Source organism: Triturus cristatus, chromosome 2_1, assembly GCF_964204655.1.
Source record: "Triturus cristatus chromosome 2_1, aTriCri1.1, whole genome shotgun sequence".
NCBI classification, from domain to species: domain Eukaryota; kingdom Metazoa; phylum Chordata; class Amphibia; order Caudata; family Salamandridae; genus Triturus; species Triturus cristatus.
The window spans coordinates 966,296,008-966,310,663 of record NC_140581.1 but is presented as its reverse complement, the minus strand read 5'-3'; positions in this window follow the sequence as shown (position 1 = coordinate 966,310,663).

Here is a 14,656-nt window from a genome sequence, read left to right as displayed (position 1 = left end):
AGCCATCGATAAAGGAAAAAAGGTACCCGGTCAACTACACAGCATAGGGTAAGATTAGATTTTTAAAATGTATATGGTTTTCTGTGGATTTTATTTATGGATATTTTAAAATATTCTTTTTAATTTCTCATGCCTACATCTTATTTTAATTTCTTTTATGTCTTTTTAATGACCACATTCTAGAGTTTTTAAATAAAGTTTTGAGAATTTGTACCTATTAATTTCTTAAATATAATGTTCTTTTGGAGTTGCTGTACATGGACTTTTCTTTGAGGAAGGCTTTCCTGCTTACACCAAGCTACCAATGATGAGCTCAGGATTCCTCCCAAAATGTTCTCATGCACTCAGACTAAGGAAGATGTGTGGTAGCTTGACATGCACCATGTGTCAACACTCAGGTCCTCATTTAAAGATTGGTGGGCAGGTGTGACATCATGCTTATGAAATATATGTTTTAGAACCACTGCTGAAAGGGGATTCTAATTTCAATCCAATTTATAATTAGTGTCCAAAATCATAAAACCACAGATTTTTACTTGCTATATTTGGCTATAGTACCAAAGCCTTTCTTAAATGCACCACACTCACTTCAGAGATGCCCTGAATCCATAATCAGTAACTATGCTCTTGTCCCAGGGCCCGTTATCTATTAGGCAAAACCTGTAACCACATCCTGTGGACACCGGGTGTGGCATGGTCTGCACCTGGACTTTTGCATTTGACCTTACGGTTACCGGTTTGAATGCCAGCACATCCATTCAACCCTTCATTTTTCCGAAGTCGCTAAAATGAGTACCATGGAGTTCGTCAACAGTAGACATCTGTGACAAAGTGCCCCATGAATCAAGTCAGGCACTCAACATGCATGTTATGGTAAACTGTCTGTGTTAAAGCGTTAATCGTACCAAGTCTAAACTCTTCCTGTTGGGAGAATTGGTTGGTAAACAGGTGCAAGATCTACCGTGGTTAGATCTGCCCTTGTAAGTAAAGGGGTCCAGTATCTTGGGATCAGACTTGCACATCAGGTGACAGAGTTTGATGCTGCAAACATAGGTAGGGTCCAGAAAGGGTTAAAACTGACAGTGAAATTCTGCAATACTCTCCGGTTGTCTTTGATGGGGAAGCTGGCGTTGGTAAAAATGATAGTACTACATTGATGCTTGTATGTTTTTCAAGGGACCCAATTTGAGATTCATAGAAAATATTTTGTGGAATTAGACAAATTGATAGTAGAACTTCTGTGGGCCTCTGGGCGAAAAAGGATTAGCCTAACCACTCTCAAGTGACCTTGGTGGAAGTGAGGTCTTGAATTACCATGCTTGGAACTTTACTATCTGGCAGCTTAGCATGTGGTGCACAGGATGGACAACCATGAGAATTGGGAGAGGAGATTGATGTACCTGCAACAGCGTTCCGCTGACTGAGCTATTAATAATGAGGGCCAGGGTTCCGGCCTCCATGCCCTATGTGGTCTGATAGGTTTATGGGGCATGGGAAAAGGTGGTCTGACTCGTACTGTGGAGGGCCCCATTTACACCGGACATGAATATTTGGGTGTTGCGCCCACCGCTCAGACAATGTCAATAGATAGGTAGCATGCCAGTGGGTGCAAGAGTTTATGGGAGTTATCCCCAAATGATAGGTTTATCACCTTGACGGATGCCGTAGAAACGTTTTCATTGGGGATTTGGCCAGTTTCTACAATTTGCAAGGATCGAGGCAACAGCTGGTGGGATATGGCGTTCCTTCCGAGAGGTCCCCCCAGAGTCTCAGACTTTGGGACCACTGTTGACCATTGCTGGAGGCCACAGACTGAACTCGCATATTTATAGGACACTGTAGGAGGATTGGCCTCAGGAAGGTTTACAGATGCACATCAGGTGGCATAAGGTGTTGGATGGGCCTCTTTCTGCTAAGGACTGCGAAGCATCAGGTTTACCTCACCCCAAGTACTCTACATGCAATATACCCAGCACAACCTTCCTCCTGCCCCAGCTGTGCCAGACAAGGAGCTGACTTTCTTCATATGTTTTGAGGGTGTCCTAGTTTGGTTGCCTACTGGGAGGCGATTTTAAAGTCCCTGAAAGCGGCCACTCAGTTGGCTCTCATCCAGTCAGCAAAGCCAGTCATGGCATACTGGAAGTTCGCTCTGGTGATGTCTGTGTCTTTGGTGTGAGAGAGTATGAGCTGGGAGTCCTCGACATAGGACATGATGTTGAGATTGTGACTGCGAGCTATAGGTGCCAGCGGAGTCATGCAGACATTGAACAGAGTGGGGCTGAGTGAGGAATGCTGGGGTACGTCACAGATTATGCTCTTGGAGTCGGCAGTGTATGGTGAGAGATGAATTATCTGAGTGTATCCAGTGAGAAAAGAGGTTAGCAGCTTGAGGGCATTGCAGTAGATGCTGATGTGGTGAACTCTTTGGATGAGAAGGTGGTGGGAGACGTTGTCGAAGGCCGTTGACAGGTTGAGGAGGATCAGGGCTGTGACTTGCTGTGGTCAAGGATGGCTCTGATGTTGTCAATCGTGGCTATAAGGGAGGTTTCTGTGCTGTGGTTCGAGAGGAGCTGGCATGGGAGGGGCCCAGCAGGTGGTTTGATTCCAGGTAGTCTGTGAGTTAGTGGTTGACAGCTTTATTTAATACCTTGGCTGGGAAGGAGAAGAGTGATATTGGGCGGTAGTTTTTGAGGTTGGATGGATCCGCTGTTGGTTTCTGCAGAAGGGGTTTGAATTCGGCGTGCTTCCAGGTTTCCGGGAAAGTGGCGGTGCTGAACGGCGAGTTGATTATGCTGGTGAGCAGGGGTCCCATTTCTTTGCGTCCGAGGTTGAAGGAGTGGTGGGGGCAGTGGTCTGTTGGAGCTCTGGAATGGATGGAGGACATGATGGATTGGATGTTGTTGTTTCGCTGCAGGGAGGTGTCAAGTCATAAGGATGCAGGGCGGGAGATTGTTGGGAGGAGTGGTGAGGTCCAGTTGCGGTGGTTGTGATTCGAAGTTTTTGTAGATGTTGGTGATTTTGGTGTGCAGAAGTCAGCTACTGAGTTGCAGAGGGACTGGGTGGGCTGGATGGTGTCTTCAACGGTGTCTGGGGAGAATTCTCTAACAATGTGGAATAGGTCCTTGGTGCGGTTGGTGGACTGGAGGCGGGTTGCGAATGCAGCTTTCTTTGCTTCTCTGATGACGTGGTGGTAAGATTTGAGGGCCGTCTTGAATGCTATGTGGTCGTGTGGGTCTCTGCTGATGTGCCAGCATTTCTCCAGTTGGTGTGCTTGTTGGTTCTTCTGCTGTGAGGATCTGAATGGGTGCAATGGAGTTGGTGTTAGTAGTGATACATTTAGATAAGTGTGCGGCGGCTTGATTGACATCATCAGATATGTGGAGGGTGGTGGCGTTTAGGGCGGTCGCTTATTGGGATTCGGTAATGGTGTTCCAGCTTCGGCGGGTGCTGGGTGTCGGGGTGACAGTGGCCTGTCGGGTAATAGCCATGGTGAAATGGACGATACTGTTGTCCATCCAAGTGAGCTCAGTTGTATGGTTGAACCGGATCTTGTAGCTGGATGTGAAGATGGGGCCGAGTGCGGTCGGCGATGTGCGCAGGTTGGTGACGATCTGTTGGAGGCCCAGCTTGTCCATGGAAGCTAGCCGGGTGGCCAAGTTTGTGTATGAGGGGTCTTCGAGGTGGAAGTTGAGGTCACTGAGGAAGAGGTAATGTCTGGACTGCAAGGCAAGGGAGGCGATGATTTCGACAATGGTGTTGCAGAAGGGGGGTCGGAGTCCTGGTGGTCTGTAGACAAGGTACCTCTGACAGTTGAATTGGATTTTGCGTGGAGGTGTGTTCTAATAGAGCTGAGAGGGATTGTTATTTGAACATTTTGTTGACTTTCATTATGCTATCTCAGTGTAATAACATTGTTACGTTATTTTCGAAAATGCTCCAAAAAAGTATACATAAAAAACCATACGTGTTATGTTATATTGCTACAGAATATGTGTTACATGGTAGGGGCTTTTTCAAATCAGTAAGCTTACTTTGTGATCATAATTGCATTAACAGATTCTTAATTTTGCTATCAATTGAAAGTGTGTTAATGTTTAAGAGCACATTTGTTTCTGAAATTTTCATATTACGCATCATCATGTGCGTCCTCTGATTGAGCCTGGACCCATAAAAGAGAGAGAAAAAGAGAGAGAGAGTGTGTGTGTGTGTGTTGTTGTGTATGTGGTGTGTGGATATCTCAATGAACATTCTTTTAATGCAATATTAACTGTTTTTATTCTGATGTACTGTTCTTTATGATGTGAATGATCATATTTTTGATCGAATAAAGTAATATATATATGTATGTGGTGTGTGTCTGTATGTGCATGTGTGTGTGTGTTTGTCTGTCTGTTTGTGTGTGGGCCTGTTTGCGAATGTGGTAGTCAGCAAGAATAGAAATGGAAGGAACTGAGGTTTTCTGTGCTGGGTACAACAAATAAGAACTATACACAGAATAACTACTCCGCGAAGTTCATAAAATAAACTCAATGATTGATAAGAGAAACCAGAAGTATATAATAAAAGGTGGAGCCTTTCTGTCTGCAGCCTGTTTTTCTTTTTTTTATAACAGTCTTAAGAATGTCTGCCCAATGTCAGCATATTCACGATAATTAGCCTGTCAGGGAAGAACCCCAGGCCCGAGGACTCGGAAAGGTTTCAATGTGTTTTGAAAACGTAGCTGTGCGTGCACTCCTGGAACATGGAACGAATGCTGCTGTGCCCTTTCGAACACTGACGCTGCCTGCACAAATGGCGCTGGTCTTAAAATAAAGTTCCCCCATTGCAGCAGGAAGGAATGTGTGGTCTTTCTCAAAGCACTGAGTAAAAAGGCCCAACCCCCTTAATTCCCCGTATCCTACTACCTCAGACTTTCAGATATCCTAACTCGTGTCTTTTTTTCGTACTTCAGAGAAAGCTGAGCTTTCAGAAACATTGCGTGGCTGAAAGCATGAAGGGCACAGTTCATGAGCGGCTTGGAAGCATGAAGGGCACAGTTCATGAGCGGCTTATCCCTGGTTGGTCGTGCTCGTTTGAAAGGTGAACACAATCACGTACGTGTTTTTCTTTGAAGGTCACATGGAAATGTCACTTGGTGCGAAAGCAATGGTCAGCTAATCTTGCAGGTTGTCGGCGGGGCTGCAATTCAAAAAGATGCAGACAAAACGTCGAAAACAGTATCCCAACGCTCTCTGTTATAAAACAAATCGCATTTTTTCAGCTTGAATGTTGGCCGTCCGTGTTTGACAAGTCACCAGCAGCTGCGACCACGAATTTACTAATAATACCCCTGGTGGCGTTGACCTTTGCGAGATTAGGCATACTGTTTACATAATCCCTTTGTAATACAATGAATGCTGTCTTTGTGCGTCTCTTTCCTTTGCTAACATTGCTGTTTGTGGTTAAAACAAGTTAGGAATAAATGCAAATTATTTCCCTGGCAATGGCGCAGGAAGGTGTTAGGGCCCTCATACAAACTGCTTCTCGGTTAGGTGGTAAAAGACTGGTGACAGTGGGGTACTGTGGGCCCTGGTACCACTGCACCTGCTTCACTAATGTTAGCTACGCACGCCAGTCATGTTAGGACGCATTGTTCTTGACGTCGCTTATAGGGTTTGCCTTCGGTCGCTGGTCGGCTCTCTCTCCAACAGCTTCGCTCTACCTTCCCTGCCGCTGAACCATCCGGCCCCTCCTGCGTGGTGTTCTCGACCGCTGTAGGACCGTGTGTCGCTGCCTCCTGCCTGTCACTGCTAATTGTGTTCTGGTGTTCCGGCAATTGTACTGTATTGGGGCATTGTATTCAGTTTTATTTGTCTTGCATCATTCTGCTAATTTTACTGTTTTTGTGGCATGTGATTTCATCTTCCGTCTTTGCGCTTGTCTCGTCCTTCTCCCGCTCCCCACGCCCTTCGCTGCTGCCCCGCGGCCCCGCGGCCCCTCTCCTTTGTTCCCGTCCTTTTGCCACCTCCCAGCTGATCGTCCCTCCCACCTCCCCTTCTTAAAGGTGGCCGCTGCCCGGTCGCGCAGTGGACGCGTGCAGTGAGCTCGCCGCTGACGCCCAAAGGCGCGCCAAAGGCAAGCTCGTCTGCACCCGTCCGCGACTCGACCGCGACAAGCGCCAGGGACCATGGATCTCCGGAACCACGCCGATATAGCTCCGCCGCCCTCCACGCACTCAACCCCGGAAGACACACCGACTGCCAAAAATCCTCACCTAACACCACCCATGGACAGTTCTCCTGCAGGCACTGCCGAAGGTCCTTCCCCATCAAGCCCGCAGCCATGACCGCCGAAAGCCCAATGGACATCCGCACCACTGAAGGCCTGACATGCATCCTCTTCAACGTACGCTCCCTACACCGACACGCCGTAGAGATCTGGGACCTGCTCGACACCCTCTCGCCTGACGTCGCATTCTTCACAGAAACCTGGACCAACGCAACCTCCTGCCCCGACATCGCCACCGCCATCCCCGACAGATACAAGCTCCAGAGAAGGGACCACCCCCACTGCCTAGGAGGAGGACTCGCCATCGCACACAAGACCTTAGTCCAACTCTCCACTTCCAGCACAAGCAACCCCCACTCCAATACCGAACATCTCCACTTCCAGATCCAGGCCAGCCCCAGGACCACGCTACGTGGCACCCTCGCCTCCAGACCCCCCGGACCTCGCACCCAGGCCGCAACCACCATTGATGACCTCGTCGCACCCCACGCCATCACCTCTATGGACTACATCCTACTCGGAGACCTCAACTTCCATCTCGACAAGCACAGTGACCCCGACTCCATCACCCTCCTTGACAACCTTTCCAACCTGGGACTGAAGCAACTCGTCACCACCCCTCGCAGGACACACCCTCGACCCCGTCTTCGCTGGAGGGACAAACATCCACTTCAGCCACACCACACAGCCCATCTGGACGGGCAACCACTGCGTACACTTTACCTTCAACACCACCACCACACCCAAACCACCCGCACCCGCCGTGAAGGAACTGGAGCAAGATCACAGAGGACCACCTCAACACCACCCTCCTCCTAGACCCCCTGCGCCACAACCGACACCAACTCCACGGCCAAAGAACTCCACTGCTGGATCTCCAGCTGCGCTGACAAGCTCGCACTCCTTCGCCACCCCGGCAAAGAACGCCCCCTGAAGGCTGCCTGATTCACCACAGAACTCCAAGAAGCCAGGCGCTCCTGCAGATGCCTTGAAAAAACCTGGCAGAACCAGAGAACCACGGAAGACCGGAACAAATACAGGAGCGCCCTGAAGGAATACCACCAGCACATCAGAGTCACCAAGAGAACCTTCATCAAGAACAAGATCCACACCAACGCAACCAACACAAAATAACTTTTTACCGTCGTACAATAACTCACCAAACCCCCCAGCGAAGCCACGGACATCACACCATCCCAGGAACTCTGCAACATGCTCAGCTCCTACTTCCACCTGAAAATCAAGGCCCTCTATGACAATTTCAGCGAACAGACACCGGACACCATCCCCCTCCCCTCCACCGACGACAAGCCAACCATCACAACGTGGCATCCTACCACCGTAGAACAGACCACTGTGACCATGAAGAACACCCACTCAGGAGCCCCCACGGATCCCTGCCCACCGCACATCTACCACAGGGCTGTCGCCGCCATTGCACCCGAACTAGGATGGACCATCAATGCCTCCTTCAAATCCGGCATCTTCCCAGATGACTTGAAGCGGGCTGAGGTCAAACCCATCCTCAAGAAACCCATAGCCGACCCAATGGGCCTGATAAAACTAAAGACCCATCTCGCTCCTCCCCTTCGCTGCCAAAGTCTCCAAGAGAATCGTAAACGCTCAGATGACCGCCTTCATCGAAGAGAACTCCATCTTAGACTCCTCCCAGTCTGGATTCCACAGCAACCACAGCACCGAGACCGCCCTCTTCGCCGCCACAGACGACATCCACCTGCTACTAGACCCGGGCCACACTGCGGCCCTCATCCTACTAGACCTCTCCGCAGCCTTCGACACCGTCTTACATTGCACTCTCTCAACCAGACTTCACAACGCTGGGATAAGAGGAACCGCCCCCAACTGAATCCAATCTTTTCTCTCCGACAGAACCCAGAGGACCAGAATCCCTCCCTTCCTCTCAGAGCCTACAGAGATCAACTGCGGCGTATACCAAGGATCATTGCTCAGCCCCAAGCTATTCAACATCTACGTGGCCCCCCTCGCCGCCATCGTCAGACAGCATGGGCTCAGCATAGTATTCTACGCCAACGATACCCAGCTCATCCTCTCCCTCACGAAGAACCCCGAAGACACCAGACTCTGCCTCCAGGAAGCAATGAAGGACTTCACAGCCTGGACGAAAAATAGCTGCCTGAAGCTCAACTCGGACAAGACCAAAGTCCTCATCCTCGGACCCTCCACCTCTGCCTGGGACAACACCTGGTGGCCCTCCACCCTTGGGAGCCCACCACCCCTACAGACCACGCACGGAACCTCTGCATCATCCTCGACTCATCCCTCACCATGACCCACCAGATCAACTCCGTCGCCTCCACCAATTTCAACTGCCTTCACATCCTCCGCAAGACCTTTAAATGGATACCCCCCCGAATGCTGAAAGACCGTCATCCACGCACTCATAACCAGCAGACTGGACTACAGCAACACCCTCTAGGCCGGAATCAACAGAACTCTCCTACACAAGCTCCAAACCATCCAGAACGCTGCAGCCAGACTCGTCCTCGAGACCCCACGGCGCGAACACATGACCGAACACCTACGAGAACTCAACTGGCTCCCCCTCGAGAAGAGAGTAACCTTCAAACTACTCACCCATGCCTACAAATCCCTACACAACATCGGACCCAAATACCTCAACGAGAGAGTCTCCTTCCACGCACCCAAAAGGAACCTCCGCTCCGCCGACCTCACCCTGGCAGACACCTCCTGCATCCGCAGAAACAGAGCAGGCAGAAGAGCCTTCTCCTACATCGCAGCCTAGACGTGGAACGAACTCCGAGTTAACATCTGACACTCCCCTACCCTATACACCTTCAGGAAGAACCTCAAGACCTGGCTCTTTGGTTGACCGGAGCTGCACTCCCCCGCCCTCCCCCTCTCTCCCCCCTCCCCCCATCGTCTTGAGACCCTCACGAGTGAGTAGTGCGCTTCATAAAGCCCTGATTGATAAAACCCTGATTGATTAGTGGAGTAATATTAAAATCCATTTTCTGTAAAAGGTTCTGCAGTCGCACTAGGGCGGAGTAACACTGGGGCATATTTACAGGCCCCTATCTCCACAGGAACGTCACTTTTTTTGACGTTCCTTTGGCGATAGAGGCTTTGTCTTATTTACAAGGCAGTGTTAGGCTGCCTTGTAAATAAGGCACCCTCTCACGCTATATGAAGAGGAGGGAAATGAGTGTTGCTGTGGGCGTTCAGCCGCCACACCCATATTTACAAGGGTGGTGTAAATATGGGGCAACGCCAAAATTAAGTGAAAAAAACCTGGTCATAACATTGTGAAATGAGGAGAAATGCTTTATTTCTCCTCGTTTTTGCTGTTTCTATGTGTGCTGCATTTTGTAGCACACATAGAAACATCAAAACGCCATGCATGATTGTTTATGTGCAGGAAGGGACACCTTCCTCCACATAAACAATCATTCCCACAACACAGGCACCCTTTCACTATGGTGCAAGCGTGCCTGCGTTGGTGCTAGAAAGCAGTAATTAACACCAGCGCAGGAAGAACCTCAAGACCTGGCTCTTCGGTTGACCGGAGCTGCACTCCCCCCGCCCTCCACCCTCCCTTCACCCCCAGCGCCTTGAGACCCTCACGGGTGAGTAGTGCGCTTTATAAAACCATGATTGATAAAACCCTGATTGATTAGTGGAGCAATATTAAAATCCATTTTCTGTAACAGGTCCTGCAGCTGCACTAGGGCGGAGTAACATTGGGGCATATTTACAAGCCCCTATCGCCACAGGAACATCACTTTTTTTACGTTCCTTTTTTGGCAAAATTGTTTTTATTATGATTAAATAAAAGACACAAACAAAATAACCAAAGAAAAGGGAAGACATGCGACAATTCCGCCATAATTCCCACGCAGGGGAGGTGCACAAGATGAGGGGGGCCGCCATGACTAGCGAAGGTCCTGTTGTCCGGCCCAGCAAGGTAGTAGCGCTAAAGAGGATAATGAGGGGCCAAGACCGGGTCGCCAGATCGGGTGCTTTACAGTTGGACAAAGTCCGCTCTACGAAAATGTACACCTACAAGGGAGTCTCCAGGGCCGGATCAGCCAAGTCCAGTATCTCGGGCCCGTCCCTCTCGGATTCCGGACTGTCACAATTATCTTTCAAACCAAAGAAAAGACAACCAGGGAAACTCCCCCCCCCCTCCCCCAACCCTCCAGTGGTGGAAGCACGCACTCATACCGTTGCCAGCTCCCCGCGGTATTCACACTTGAAATAGATGTAGGGCTCTAATCGACGGTGGGCACACTGCAGCTGGTAGACTCCGAGAAAGGAAGCGCACTAAGGGCCCCCAGCGGAAAACAAAGTTCTGAAAGTCCCCCAAAAATATGTCCGCCATTCGCTCCATGTTCAACAACTTCCACAACCTCGCATGCCAGAGAGAGATTGCTGGGGCCTCCCTCTTTTTCCAGGCCGCTGCCAAAGTAATTTTAGCCGCCCCAGTGCAGAGCCAGAAGATTTTTTTGTCCGCTCTGGTCTGATGTTCTAGAAGCGGGTCCCTAAGGCCCAACAGCACATGTTCCAAGGAATCCACGATAGGGTACCCCAGGATGTCTTTAATTTGGGCCAGAATCTCTTCCCAATAAGGGCGGATGATCGGGCAGTCCCACCAGATGTGGCGGAAGTCCCCAAACAACCCACAGCCTCTCCAACATCTATCCGAGGTGTTAGGAAAGATGCGATGGAGCTTGGCAGGGGGGAGATACCAGTCCATCATAGTTTTAACATGTGCCTCCCGCAGCTCCATCGAGTGATTGTGTCTGGCCAAATCCCGCCATAGATGGGACCACTCCTCGTTCGTGATGTCACGCCCAATTAGGCTCTCCCAGTGACCCATATATTGCGGCCGAGGCGTGACAGTTGTGGCAAGGAGGTGGCTATAGATGAAGGAGATAGCCCCACGCATGGTCGAGGTGCGGGAGAGAAAGGCTTCAAAGGGGGTAGGCGGCCGAGTGGCCGCCTCCCGTACTGATGGGGATAAGGCCCAGTGTAGCAACTGTCCGTGGTGGAACCTTTCTGTTTCAGCAATCCCGTAGTCCCGCCCACAATTCGGGAAAGTCAACGGGGCAGAGCCGTGGAACAAATGCGTGAGGGCCAGGCAGCCTCCCTCTCTCCAGGTGTCAAAGGGCCCCTCCTTAAGTGCAGGCGGAAAGGCCGGATTGAAGTGAATGGGAGTGAAGGGCGATGGGAAGGTGGTCCATCGCTCGTCCCCGGAGACCGCATCCCAAACCTTAAGGGTGGTGCCGGTAGGGGTGCTAAGATAAGCATTCTTGGGCCTATCCCCCTTAGGTTTCCAAACCAGGTCCCAGATCGTGCGGCCTGCAACACTCCTATCCATGTGGAGCCAATGCTTTTCCGAAAGCGGCTGGGTCCACTCCACCAAGACTCTCAATTGCGCTGCTTTGTAGTAGAGGTGCATGTCAGGGAGGCCCATCCCTCCCTCCGCCCGTGACCGCTGAAGAGTGGCAAAGGAAAAGCGGGCCCTGCCCCCCTGCCATACAAAGCGCAGCATAAGCGTCTTTATACGGCGAAAAAAGTCTCTGTCTAAGACAATAGGAAGAGCCTGAAAGAGGTATAAAAGCTTCGGAAGTAGTGTCATCTTGATCGCATGAATCCTGCCCATCCAGGAGATAAACAGCGGCTTCCAGCGCTGCAGCTCTGCCTGAATAGTTGCCAAAAGCGGGGGGAAATTAGCCGAATATAGCTTGCCCACTGTGGGGATCAAGCGGACCGCCAGATACATCAGTGAGGAGTGAGAACACGGTAGGGGCGAGAGCGGGCGAAGCCGTTCCACCTCCGCCGAGGAGAGCGTAAGGTTGAGGATATACGATTTGCTATAATTGACCCGAAACCCCGCTACGTCCTCAAAGTGCGCCAGGGCAGTCTGCACATGAGGGAGAGAGTGCGCCGGATCCGCAAGGGAAAGGAGGACGTCGTCTGCGAACAGGGAAATCTTATGTTGTTCCCCCGTGAAGGGCAGGCCCCGGATGTCTGTCTGTTCCCGGATTGCCATTGCGAGGGGCTCGATACTCAGGGCAAACAGCAAAGGGGAGAGAGGACAACCCTGTCGCGTTCCCCGCGAGTGCGAGAAGAAGTGGGACAGGTGCCCATTTACCGCGACTCTAGATCGGGGGCTGCTATAGTTGGCCTTAAGCATGGTCACGAACTTGTCCGAGAAGCCAAAGGCCTGAAGAGTGCGGAACAGGAATTGCCAATCCACCAGATCAAACGCCTTCTCGGCATCCAGCCCAAGCAACACCGCCGGGATACGAAACCGGTTGGCCTTCTCAATAAGGTGGACCACCCTTCTGATGTTATCATGGGTCTGCCTCCCCTTAACCCCTTCGGTGCTCATGACGGAACGGTTCCGTCATGAGCCACGGTTGAGCTGTGCTCATGACGGAACCGTTCCGTCATGACCACGCCCGCGCAAGAAACCGTCAGCACAGCGGCGGAATTTGCGCAGCATGGAAGGGGTTAATGAAACCGGATTGGTCCGGGTGGATCAGTGCCGGCATCAAATCCTGCATGCGCGACGCCAAGATAGAAGAGTAGAGTTTAGCATCGAGGTTGAGAAGAGCTATCGGTCGGAATGATGAACAAACAGAGGGGTCCTTACCCGGTTTGGGGATCACCGAGATAACCGCCTCCGCCATGGAGACTTTTTTCATTCCTTTAGCGATAGGGGCTTTGTCTTATTTACAAGGCAGTGTTAGGCTTCCTTGTAAATAAGGCACTCGTTCACGCTATATGAAGAGGAGGGCAATGAGTGTTGCTGTGGGCGTTCAGCCACAACTCCCATAGTTACAAGGGTGATGTAAATATGGGGCAACGCCAAAATTAAGAGAAAAAAAAACCTGGTCATAAAATTGTGAAATGAGGAGAAATGCTTTATTTCTCCTCGTTGTTGCTGTTTCTATGTGTGCTGCATTTTGTAGCACACATAGAAACATCAAAACGCCATGCATGATTGTTTATGTGCAGGAAGGGACACCTTCCTCCACATAAACAATTATTCTCACAACACAGTCACCCTTTCACTATGGTGCAAGCGTACCTGGGTTGGTGCTAGAAAGCTGTAAATAACACCAGCGCGGGGTCAAATGCAGGGCTGCACTGTATTGTTGTAAATACGGTGCAACCCTGCGTTTCCAAAGTGGCGGAGCACGGCATTATGCCAAGAAGGCTAATGCCACATTCCGTCACTTTGTTTATAATTATACCCCATTGTCTTTAAAGTAAACTCTCAACTTACACTCATTTATAGACTGATTTTTATTAAGGGTGGGCGTAGTGCTCCGCTCCGCCTGCGGAGTGTACGTAGCACTGCCTGCTTCGTGGTCCGCGAAGTAGGCGTAGCAGGCAGCCCTACGCACACGCCACGGCAGAGCAGAGATGCCCGCCACCCGCCTCCCGCCCACCCTCATTTTAAAATAACTTAAAGTATTTAAAAGTAAGAAAATGCCTTACCTGAGGTGTGGCGTCCCGTGGCTCGCTCTTCCTGGTTCAGCGGCAACTTCTTCCTCACAAATGCGCATGCGCGGACGCCCTAATGTGAACATAAAAAAAAACCTACATCCTGGTTGGGTCTTAACAGACAACGATATCTGGGGTGCAGGGGGCCCTCGGACCTCGTGCCTCGGCACCACTGCACCTGCTGCACAATAGTAGTTACTTCTTTTGGCATGTGACTACCAGAGCTTCGTGCATCACTAACTAGTGGCAAAATGTGGATCGGAGTTGGGGGTGTCTGTAACCAGGGATAGCAACGCCATATCAATCCTCTTTTTAGGTCTGTGTGTGGCAGCACTCCTGCCTAAACAGAAATATTGGGCCTGATTCATAAAGGTACATTTACATGTGAAGATTTACTTCTGTATAAATCTATTTACTCCACCTAGGTACAAATCTACAATTTTTCCTCTTTGTCATTTCCAAATGTGTAAAACATGTTTACACCTAAATGTACACTTACATGTCTCTACTCCCTGGTGGAGCCTACTACAACAGAATTTACCAGTATAAAGTTACTTCTAGTAACTGTTCTCGTGTAGGCAAACATCACTACCACTGTGAAAGTATAGAGGAAAAATACAAAAGTTTAATATTCTTAAAAGATAAATATTTGAATATAAAATATAAATATTAAAATAAAATAAAACATTTATCATAACCCTATAAATGTTCAAATGAATGGTTACAACACATCAACTCATTAAATTAAATGTGTAATTAAAATATATTTATTTCGTTTAAATATAATATAATAAGATATTATAGAAAAACATATATTTGGTTAATATGCATTACATTTTTTTAGAGGTTATGTATAGAATTAATGTAAACA